The 12,047-nt window shown below is 41.3% G+C and overlaps 1 non-coding gene across 1 annotated transcript; it reads right to left on the reverse strand.

The window, feature by feature from the left end:
• Positions 1 to 11,142: 11,142 nt before the first annotated feature.
• Positions 11,143 to 11,245, reverse strand: LOC148021538 (U6 spliceosomal RNA). The gene has a single exon (XR_015694508.1). It is a non-coding gene; the product is annotated as a U6 spliceosomal RNA (small nuclear RNA).
• Positions 11,246 to 12,047: the final 802 nt, after the last annotated feature.

A 12,047-nucleotide genomic window follows, 5' to 3' on the forward strand; every position in this document is an offset into this window, starting at 1 on the left:
CCCTACGTTCCGCGACATCCCCATTTACCTTTATAGCCCTGTTTGTCCCTTCGAACTGTCCCATTTTCCTCTTTACCTACCCCTATTCCGATGCACGGTTTTTGAGTTATTAATTTTTGATGGATTTTGCGTAAATTGGTCAGTTTTCCATGTGAACGTGCTTTTCTTGTTTCGGAACCGTGATCTGATGTCATAGCCCTACCAAGCACTTTCCCCCTGACATTTTTCATTTTTACTCGGTGTCCTTCCGATGCACGGTTTGTCCAATATTAATTTTGCGGTTTTTCGGGACTTTTTTTTATCTTTTTGACATTTTTCCATGTGAACCTGCCCTGTTTGCATCGGAATTCCAATTTGATTTGACAGCCGTGTCCACCGCGCCTTCCCCCACCTTTTTTCCTTTTTCCTCCACCCTCTTTCAGCTTCTGGATTTTTAATTATTAATTTTTAAATGTGTTTTCGGGTGTATTTTTGGTGTTTTTCGCATGTGAACCCCTCCTACTTCCGTCGGAACTACGTTCTAACACGACAACCCCATGCCACCCCTTGTTGCAGACATTTTTCCTTTTTACTACATGTCATTCCGGCAAGCAGTTCGTCCAATATTACTTTCCGATTCCATTTTCAGGTCTGTTTTTTGGGTTTTTCCCATGTGAATGCGTCTTATCTCAGTCGGAACCATGTTTTGATGTGATAGGTTTATCAGGCACGTGCTTCTGCACATTTTTCCTTTTTCCAGTACTTCGTTCCGATGCACGGATCTTCCGATATTAATTTTCGTTTGCGTTTTTGCACCCTTTTTTGAGTTTTTTACATGTGAACGCCCTTTATCCCCCCCAAAACCCCTGTTGCACGTTTCCTCTGTCTTCCCCCTACCGTCCTGCACAATTTTTGTTTTTACGACATTTCGTTTCGATGCCCGGATTGGGAGATATTAATTTTTCCTTGTTTTTACATGTCTCGCGCAACTCGTCTCGCGTGTGAACGCGCCTGTTTTCGATTTTACGCGTCTCCACATGCCCTGGTCGCGTACGCGTGCCCCGTACGACATCTCGACGTCATTCCGCTCCCGTCACAGCAAATTTTTTTACCCCGCCCCGCACACGCACGCGGGATGGGGGCATGCCTTTCGTTTCTTTTTTCTATTTTTAATTAATTTATTCCTTAATTTTTTTTTAAAAAACAACAAAACATATTATTTTCCCCCCCTCTCGTGGTCGTTACCTCTCCCCTCTCCTTCCCTCCTCTCTCTCCTCTCTCCTCTTCTTTTCTTTCTTCTCTTTCTTTCTTTTCTCTCTTCTCCCCCTCTCTCTCTCTCCCCGTCACCTCCATCTCTGTTCCTCCTCCTCTTCTCCTTCCTCCCTTCTCCCTCCCTCCTCTCCCCCTGCCTGGGCCCTCGCCACCAGGCCCGCCACCAGCCCGCTGACGTCGCCCTCCTCTGACGCCTTCCGCCTCCCCTACCTGGGCCCTCGCCACCAGCCCCGCCACCAGCCGCGCTAACGGCCGCCGCCCGCCCGCCTACCACTCTCCTGATGCCCCTGTCCGCTGGTCGTTGACGCCCCACACCCTGCCCGCTGGTCGTTGCCGCCCAGTCCGCCATCCTGTGGAGCGTCCTCGCTTGCACCCGCCGCCTGCACCTCGCCCGGGAGCCATTCTGCCACCACCGTCCATCCGTGCGCCCCGCCACCACCCGCCGCTGACGTCGCCCCTCCTTGGGCCCGCCTCCTCTCCCCCACCAATCCCAGCCCCCTCCCTTCCCCAACCCCCCACAAGCGCCCCTTCACACCCACAATACACATCCCCACCCTCCAAGCCCCCATTCACCCTAACCCACACCAAGCTCCCCCCTGTCACACAAAACACCCCCACAAGCCCCCCTTCCCACCCTCTAACACACTCCCCCTCCTTAGCCCCCTTCATATACCCCTTCCCACACACGCAACACCCCCTCCTCAGCCACTTTTCCCACCCAACCCCTCGACGCGCAGACCACACCACCATCCTTGAATCAACAACCAGAACACCCGTTCCCCTTTCTCAGCCCCCTGTCACGCACAGGGTGTGTGCGTCCGCGGAGTTGCATGAGCATATTCGTGGTCGTGAGTTCCTGCGCGCTTAGCAGCCGTTCACGCGCGAGGACGCGCGTTCTACCTTATCCGTGCGGTGGTGTGCTGACGCCCGCCATTCACACGGAGTCCTTATCAGCTGTTCACACGCAGCCGGGTACTGCCCTTTTAATTTAAAATCTGGAAAAACCTTAAAAATACATTTAAAAAATCAAAAATTCATTAAAAATCAATTAAAATCCAAAAAACTTACATAAAATTCCTTTTAAAAAATCCCAATATTTCTGCAGTTAATTGAAATATTTTTCCAAACTGAAAATCTCAGAAAAAAATTTCAAAAAATTCTAAAAGAAAAAATTCTTTCAAAAATACATACAAAATGAGCAAAAATTCATTAAAATTGGTAAAAATACCAATTTAATTGCAAAAAAATTCCTGAAAATTCCATCAACTTCTTTGCTTATTTTTGGAATATTTCCTAAGTTGAAAATGCTATGCCAATTTATTCCATTATTATTTTATGGCAAAAATGCTTCATTAAATGCTTAAATTCATGAAAAATCCTCTTTAATTCCAAACACAAGCTGAAAAATCTGAAAAAATCTAGATACCTTGGTCACGCGTGGTGGATTGATGCTGAAAATATTCAAAATTTTTATATGTGTTTCATTGTCAAAATTTTGCCACAAAGATCAACAAAAACACGAAAAAAAAACATTACAACAAACAGAAACACATAAAAACCAAAATACACAATCAACAATACACAACATTTTAACCAAAAAAAAAAAAAAAACAACAACATATAAGCCATCAGTCATCCAAACAAATTCATATACACTAATCTTGCTATGTCGTGTGTCCAATTATTTTCACTTCGTGGTTTTTCTTTTTGGATTGCTGACCTACATTTTGGGAATTGAGACGTGCACATTCATTGCATACACATACACCCACTTTCAGGTATTTTTTCTTTTATATTTTTTATTTTTTTTTCGCTTCTCCAAAATTCACGCTTAATTTTTAACATGAATCCTAAACACCACCATGGCACGCGCGCTCACGCCAAATACACATTTTTCTAATTAAAATCAACCTGCCGTTCACTTAGCACGCGCTACGTGCGCTTCAGAGGCACCTTCATATTTTTAATAACGATGAACTAGCCATCACAAAAGCACGCACTGGCAAAAAAGTGCTCCACATCACCTTAATTTTTAATAAATAAATTTGCATTTAGAGACCTCAGTCTGGTATCGAAGTCTGGGATTCGGATTAATGCACCGCTCCAACCTAATAATTTGTAATTAAAATTTTAAGAAGGAACCGCCGTTTTCTTGTTAAGATTTAACACTTAATTAAAAATTCACCCATTTCTTAATAATTCATAAAATGAACTGTTCATTAAACTACTTCCCCTCACTGCACTTTTTTCCCCTTTTTCAATAAATACACTTCGTGGGATGGGTACGTGAAGTCTTCGGAGTTGTCTCCATGGTCAAACCTGATTATCAAAGTTGTGGTCATGATATGTGTGGGTTGTTGTTATATTTTGGTTTAGTTTCTTTGATACGGTTAAGGGTATGGTTTGTCCTTTTCTTTTTTTTGCCTGACACGGGGATATCGGGTGATTGTTTGTTATGCATATTCACCAAGCTTTCAGTCGCATATGTGTAGAGGTCATGTCGAATTTTTTCTAGGTTGTGGTTTGCTTGGGGATAGTTGGTCGAGTCACGTTTTACCACCTTGGTTGATATCGTATCCTTGGTTTTCGTCTGTTGTTTTGCAGGCATTCTCTTTGTTTGTCTGTGTTTGTGGTGTGTGTGTGTAACCATCTGAATGGCGCCCTCTCGTACTCCTCCCCCGATCCAGTATGTTCCTTTGGCTTTAATAATTATTCTTTGTTACTGGATTCATACGTTGTCGCTAAAGCGGGCTTGTCCAAGTTCGTGAGCCCTTCTTTCCCACCGGTTCCAGATGATCCTACCATTTGTGACGAGTTTTTAACCTCTTACAGTAAGTGGCCTGGTCCAGTCCGTGGCACTACTGTTCTTCTGACACTGAAGAGTCTAGGCAAGGCTCTTGGTCTGCCATATCGTGGGGAGTCTGTCCTGCTGCCAGACACTTGTTCGCCAATGACGATATTTTGAAGTTGTTGCAGAAGCAGATTCAAGATGTTCTTGATCCGAAGAAGGTCATTACCACGTCAGGAGTCAGTGTGCCCATGATTTCCAATCCCCTATGGAAACAGCTATGCCATGGTTTCCAAATTCCATCCATTATACTCTTCCCCATCTTTAAAACTTTGAGGACAAAGCTAATTGAGGCTAGGATGGCTTGTATCATAGGAAAAGGGCTTGCAAATAACTTGCACTAGCTAGTCTTGTGAAATAACTATAAATAGGGAAAAAGGTGCTATTGTGGGGGTCTTTTATCATTTTGATGAATCAAACTTTGTGAGTGACTTCCATTTTTTTGGTACTTCAATTGATCCATGGTTGATTTATTGATGAAACTGTGGGTGCTAGCATTATCTACAAGAATGAAGACATTATTCCCATGGATGCTCCCTTGTATTCTAAGTGTGCTTGGACTCCTAGAACCAGTCCATGCATCCATTGAGATGGAGTAAGTTGAAGCGACAACGTGAGAAGAGTCCTCTCTACCGAGATCAAATGGCACATGCCCACCCAAGTCAAAGAGAAAACCATTGGATGGATCATAAAACTACTCTTGACCACCGTCCTCCTCATAATACTTAACTTTAGCATGTTTCATATTGTTTGGATACTCATCTTCATCTTCAAAATCCTTAATGACAAACATGCTATTAAGTTTGGCCTTTTTGTATGCACATTTAGAGGCATGGTCTATTGTATAATTCTTCCCACACTTAAAGCACAAGCCCTTTTCCTTTCTTTCCTTGAATAGGCCCATGGGGATAAACGTTTGATTGCCTTAAGAAGTCGATCCTTTAGGTTTGTTATCCACTCATTTATTCTTTGGTTGATAACTATTTGCTAGTCTGAAGTTACTTTGAGACCTAGAAGCATTGAATGGTGGATAGATAGGTACTCTAGAGCTTGCACTAGGTACATTATTGCTACTAGAAGTGCTACCAAACTAACCTACAATCATTGGCTATCCACAAGTGGGCTAAACTGTAGGCTCTCTTCTATATTTTGCTTCATACCTTTCTCTACAAGATCAATATCCTTGAAAAAGTGGTGGGGTTTTGGGCCATAATACCATGACCAATTTAGTGTAATGCCATGGATAATTAAGTGTAATACCTCCTCCTTTATCCACAAGCTTAAGGGGGGAAATCAATGGGGGCCTACCCTAATGTATGGACTTATGTATCTTTTGGAAAGCATGTGCACACACACACACACACACACACACACACACACACACACACACACACTCTCTCTCTCTCTCTCTCTCTCTCTCTTCCTTACACTTACGTGATATCGTAAGTTGCACGTGGTTTATCCCTCAAGAAGTTCCCTTAGTGGACATTAGACTAGTGTGTTTTAGATTGACATAAATTTTGTTGTTTCACAATCTCATGTTGTTTTATTATTAATAGTCATATAATGGGGACATTAAAATATTTTTAATGGACAAAACCAATCTCCATGTCTAGCATTTTCAAAATTGTTATTGAAAAAGTATTGGCTTGGTTTTTTACTATATCATGATACCTCCCAATTGAGTTAGTTGTATATATATAAGTAGGAGTGGATTTGTGATAGAATTATCTTGTGTTCCCAATTTGAAGGTATATTATTGCCTTTAGAAATGAACCTTATTGGTTCAAAGGGGAGACGATTTCTTTTGGTAAAAGTTTTTGATAGATGCCCATCTTTGAATACCACAATCTTTTAATAGATGCCCATCTTTGAATACCACAATCTCCATATTGAGAAAAATTGTTAGATAGAGATGTCAACCCAAACATGCATTTGAACCAATGCTTGATGTTAAGAAAGATGACTTTGTGCCTGTTAGACCTTCAGATCCAATATATCCAAATGGCTTGATGTTGCACAAAGTGAGATGGATACAAATAGAAATTCCAACAAATTCAACAAGGTATGTATACAATATTGGGCACCAATTTGTAGTTATCAAAATGCTACAGATGTGGAGGTGTATCTTAATTGTTGGGATAAATATTGGATGTGCAACAAAAAAGATCATGAATGATGGGAAACAATAGATAGCATTGTCATCTCTTGGATGAAGAAAGGTACAAAATCTCTCAAAAAAATTAAAACTCCCCCAAAGGTTATATTGATGGCCAAACAAAGTCTACAAGAATCCAATACTAATCATCCCCTTAACATTATAAATTGATCATCAAATTAGTCCATGTTTATGAAGTCTCATGGACAGATATAAGTTACGAACTTCTTGTCTTTGATTGTGGTGTTGCAAAAGATCATGGGATCTAGAACATCAATATGGAGATGATCATAGAAACAAAAGTATGAGAGAATCATTTTAGAACGTCCCATCTTTGTTTACTTCCCATTCTTTGGCTAAAATGTGTATTCAAAGTAGAACAAGTATAGGTCACAACATAAAGGTGAATAAAAGATTATTGTGGTTGGAAAATTCTTCAAACCATCAAGCCCTTCATGTGGAATGGTTTCATAACACTTCTTAATATCAAGAGAGCAAGCACTAAATAACATTATTGGGAAGCAATGACTCAATAAGATTGGATTCATAAGCTTGAAGCTAAGAAAACTTTTTGATTGAAGGTGCCACACATAGCTTTAAGCATTCCCTTGCATGTGTTTAGTAATTATGTATTTAGAGCAATAATTTCAAAACAAAAACAAGACAAGGCATTTGCAAGGCATCTAAAATATTATTTATGCAATTTAAAATTGTACATAAAGAAATAAAGTAATGTGAAACAGTAAGTGAATTCAAGATTTACATGACTTTTGAGCTATTGTAGTGAGTATTGAATATCCTCTTGATTGAACAAGGTTCATAGGAGTGAAATCTAGTCCATTATTTCTTTGTTTGGCTAGTTGTAGTAAAAAGTATTTGTATATCAATGAGGGATTATTTTGAGCTTTATCGAAACCTACAACAAAAAAGTGATTTGTGGTATATCAAAGCATGGGGATACTTCATTCACTTGAATTTGGATTAACTGAGTGAAAGTAAGTTCAAGTTCATTTTGGATCAACTGAGTGAAAGGCTCAATTAGGTTTGGGATTTGCAATTGGAGGATTTCACTAAAGGTTAAGAAATCATCAAGTAGAGCCCATTTTGCATCATAAACATCAGGTGAACATGATGAGATATGATTTATACATAATTTGAGTAACCTTCTGAGAGAAGGATTTTCAATAATATTGAGATCACTAGTCACTAAATGGTCATATTCTTTTAAGAAGAATTCGGAATCATACATGTGAGAAACACATGAAAAGCATTCCTTTAGGCAATACAGTTCCTATTTGAGTGAGGGAGGAAAATCCATCCAAAGGTGAAAGATGACCATATTGAGCTAGGAAGGGATACATCTTGTGGACAAAATAATTCTCATAAAAGAGATTTGAGATGTAATTTCTCCAAGAGTACATTTGCAAAGAGAACATCAATTATAGTCTTTTGACTTCTTTTTGGGAATAGGGAACTCCTTCCATGAGATTATATCGAAATCGTTACAAGACTTAAAAAATTAGATAACTAGTAAGAGATTGCTTTTCAAATTAGCCATTACAGGATATGGAAAATTCTCCATAGAGAATGAAATGGTTACAAATGCCAAGCCTCCTATAAAAATATCCATTATTTTATTCCTTGTGAAGATATGTCTCATATATAGGTTTAGCGCACATCTCAATTTCCCCTACTAAAAAAAGCCCAACTGAAACTAGCTATATCAAGGGGTGGATACTCTCTCTGTTATGCTACATACATACATACATACATACATACATACATACATACATACATATGGATAATCTCTCTATTATGCTACACAACACACACACACAAAGACGCAAACGTGTGTGTGTGTGTGTGTGTGTGTGTGTGTGTGTGTTAGAGATGTGTTTGCATGTATCGATTGCTGGATATCATAAAAACACATCATCTATTGAGGAATGGCTTCAAGTGGTTGAGTATGAAGAGTCCATAAGATTTTATAGAGTGTTGAGGTAGTATTGAGAAGGATGGCATTGCTACATGGCTACTTTGTAGGATGCTTGTGATTCTTAGTATACTAGTAAGCTTATTGTAGTTGAATTAGCACCTACAAAGTAGCTATGTAGTAATGCCAAGCCATTTCTAATGTTCACATTCAACATGTAGAAGTTTGTAAAATAGCTTGGCATAATAGTTTGCAAAGTTATTATAAATGCACTAGACCAATTCTAGGCCTCTATTGCAATCGAGATTTGACTAGCATTTAATTATTATATGAAAGCTTATCACCTATGGCACCATGGATGTCTAAGGCACCATGGATGATGCATTAGGGATATCTAAATCTCCAGATTTGGTGCTCAAAAAGTATTTTTAGAATTTGAGTATGGTTTGGGCATTTCCAATGGATTTAAAGCACATGAAAACCCCAGACGTGTCTTTGAATCATCAAAGTTTAACTCCAAATGAGGAAGAAACAAACAGCCTATGTCTTTGACCCATTGGAGAGATAAAGTTGAAAATTTAGTTTGTCCAAGGTACAAAGACAACTCTTTTCTCTCTCTTAAATGAAAAGAAGGTAAAGAACTACCATTACTATTTGCAAAATTCTGTGATCTGGCAACTTATGACCTCTATTTTCTCTTGCACTTGGGTAGATGAACAACCACATGTAAAAGAGTGTTAAGTGATTATGTATAACCACAGTTCCATGCTTTCTATATCTACAAAAAAAAGTCATTGTGATGATTGTCATACATAATCAAAAGTTTATGGGCACTCATTAGTCGACAACATGTCCTAATGGTTCTTCATGCCTTTACACATAAAAGTACACCTTTAGAGCTAATGGTTCTTTATGAAGTTCATACACATCAAACACATGTTGAGAGAGAGAGAGAGAGAGAGAGAGAGAGAGAGAGAGAGTGTGTGTGTGTGTGTGTGTGTGGGGAGGGGGGGTAGTGAGTTTTAGATAAATGTGTTTTCATATTTTGATAGTGATGTATGTTAACACGCTTGTGACAATCAAGGCACTTTTTCCCTCACTAAGAAGTTTTGAGCAAGACCCCGTCTCCATATAAACATCCGATCAACGGAAGCCCACCAAAGGGCAATGGAAATGAAGAGGCCTCAATCACATCATTCCTGAAAACTCTAGTCACAGGGATGTGTGAGCCAAGCCTCTAACCCAACTATAAGATGATAGGGAGGAACTACCGAAAGGCTCCATAAGCTGCCTAGAAACAATAGGGACCAAGGGCCAAGCGGTAAGGAATGGTGGCTCGGTGACGAAGAAAAGGGGTAGCCGCATAAAAGAAAGGCCCAAAGTAGAGTGAAAACTGTGAAGAAACTCCTCACGATCTTGGGAAGGCCCCTCTAAAACACAAAGGGCTAGGAAATCCACAGCCACATCACCAATATCATCGCCCTGTGAAAGAGATGGGGCTCCATATATACTCATACACTCTAGGGCAAACCTAGCCTTGCAAATCTTCTACATTGATAATTCTTGGAACCCGAGGTCCTGCATCCGGTATCGGAGTGAGCTTCATCTTCTTGGGTAGATTCTTTAATACGTGTGCTTCATCTCCTGTGATTGGGCAAGATTTGATGAGCATTCACAAGCTAACTAATATTGCGAGAAAACTTGCAAGGCTTGGTATCGTGAAATTTTTGTTATTCTAGCTGGTTGAGGACTTTGTTTGCACTATTTGAAGCTCTACACATGCTATTTCATCCTTTTGTGCAAAACTTTTGATAGTGCTCATTGGTGTATTTAAGGCCTTTACTGCAATATATATTTTTAGGTATTACTTTGTATAGATTTTCCTCCATACATGAAACTTTTGTATGATATAGTCAATCACCATGGCTGACAACAATGTGACATATTCCGTATGCTGGATGGAACCAAGTATCCATTGTAGACTTATATGGTTGCAAAAGTGGTGTGAAAATTTGTGCAAGGAACTAATGTCATGCTATTGTGGCTATGGAAGCCGAACTGTAGCATAAACAAGTGCTGGAGAGGATGTTGCAAGTTCCACTTGCATTGTAGTCAATGTGCTATCCTAAACTAACTGTGAAAGAGACTAAGAAGAAAGAGGCTAGTATTGGGTGCTGTAGATACCTCTCCTTCTAGTTCACAAGTTGTAAATGGTTGTGTAGGATACAAGATGGGTAATTGAGATTATGAACCTTTTCTACGCGATTCTTGTATATGTATTGTGAATTCACAAATGTGGTACTTTGATATTGGTGTACTTTGTAATGTAGTTTGTTAATTCTACTTGAGTGTGCCCGCGCCCCCCTCCCCCTCTGCTGAGGATGGTATTGTCACATTGGCTTACACGCTTTTGCGGGTTGGTCACAGCCCTCTAGGGTTGTCACTTCCATGTACGTGAGTGCCATCTCTTGTTCTCACCACATCGGTTTTCTTGACACTCATGTTGTGAACAGAGCTAGGGTTGGGGGGGTTGGGGACAGCAAAGCTATGGACTGGGGATTTCCTTCATGGAAGCAAGCTACGGTTGGTGAGTTGTATACCCATGGTGGGAGTGCTATGGGTCAAGATAAGTCTAGTCCATCCTTGGTGGAGCATTTCCAAAATTGGCTTGCTGGGTTCGTGGGGGGAAGCAGAAAACTGCAAAAGTACAGTTGTAGTATTCTACCAAGGAGCACCGAATTGCATGACCGCTGAAGAGTGGCTGCGTGTACCATAAGAAGTAGATTCGTGCTGGTTGGTTTCGGCGGTTAGGAGAAGGAGAATGATATGGCATTCAAATTTGACGACAGAGATCGCAAGAATACTTGAATCCTCTCTCGCGCGTCTCATCAGTGAGGAAGCCGGCCGGGGCCGTGAGCCGTCCGTGGCTCTTGGCGCACCGAAACGATCGAGAAAAATTTGGACCATTTCTCGATTTGTGCGTGTCATCCTTGCGCAGGGGCCATGCTAATCTTCTCTGTATCGTTCCAATTTTATCAGATGTCTCCGAAGAGACGAAATGAAGCGGCCTGCCCGCGCGCCTATTCATACCACTTTTATCTATGGAGCTCCTGGGATGTGGGATGGTGAGAGCACACGTGGCGCCCCCGCTGTATCTCTCTCTTCTCGCTCTGGGGACCGGCTCGGGCCCCGGCGCTTGCAGATGGAGAAGACTCGCTAGGCCGGTAGCAGGGAGACGACGACATACGCTGTTCCTTCCTTCCGATCAGCAGGGAGTTTGTGCCAACGACGGGTGTCGCCGTGTGAGGAGGAAGCATACCATGCGTGCGTCTCACATTTCCCTTGGGGATTTATGCTTCGCTTCCCTTAACCACACACGTAGCTCTCTGCTGAATATGGCAACCGATCGTTATCGTTTGTGCATATCACATGATCCGTGCCATTAAGAAGATATCGCGGTGGGGTACTTCCATGAGCCCTAGCGGACGTCCACATTGGCAATTGCGATCTATGGTAGGAGGCCCAAAGTGTCTCCATACGAGCCTTACTTCTTCGCACTCCCATGTGCACAACTGGGCATCGGCACCTCAGGCCAACGAACCATGCCCGGCTCTGATGATGTGAATCTATATCGGATGTAACACGTCTGGAAACATTGGAAACACGACAAGCTCCCGTGCTACCATCCAACCAACTGCTCATGTGCCAATTCGTCCTAGGCCCTAGGCCCAATGTGCACTTGGGGAGAATGCTTGCTGTATCCAGCTGTCCGAAGCGGCGACACCATCTTGTTTTGGAACCATGCAGCCTTACTTTTCAATACTGCGCCATACTATTGCATTATTAGTGCTTACTCA

The sequence above is a fragment of the Lygodium microphyllum genome, chromosome 17 (assembly GCF_053477565.2).
Source record: "Lygodium microphyllum isolate KBCC chromosome 17, Lygodium_microphyllum_v1.1.10, whole genome shotgun sequence".
Lineage (NCBI taxonomy): Eukaryota > Viridiplantae > Streptophyta > Polypodiopsida > Schizaeales > Lygodiaceae > Lygodium > Lygodium microphyllum.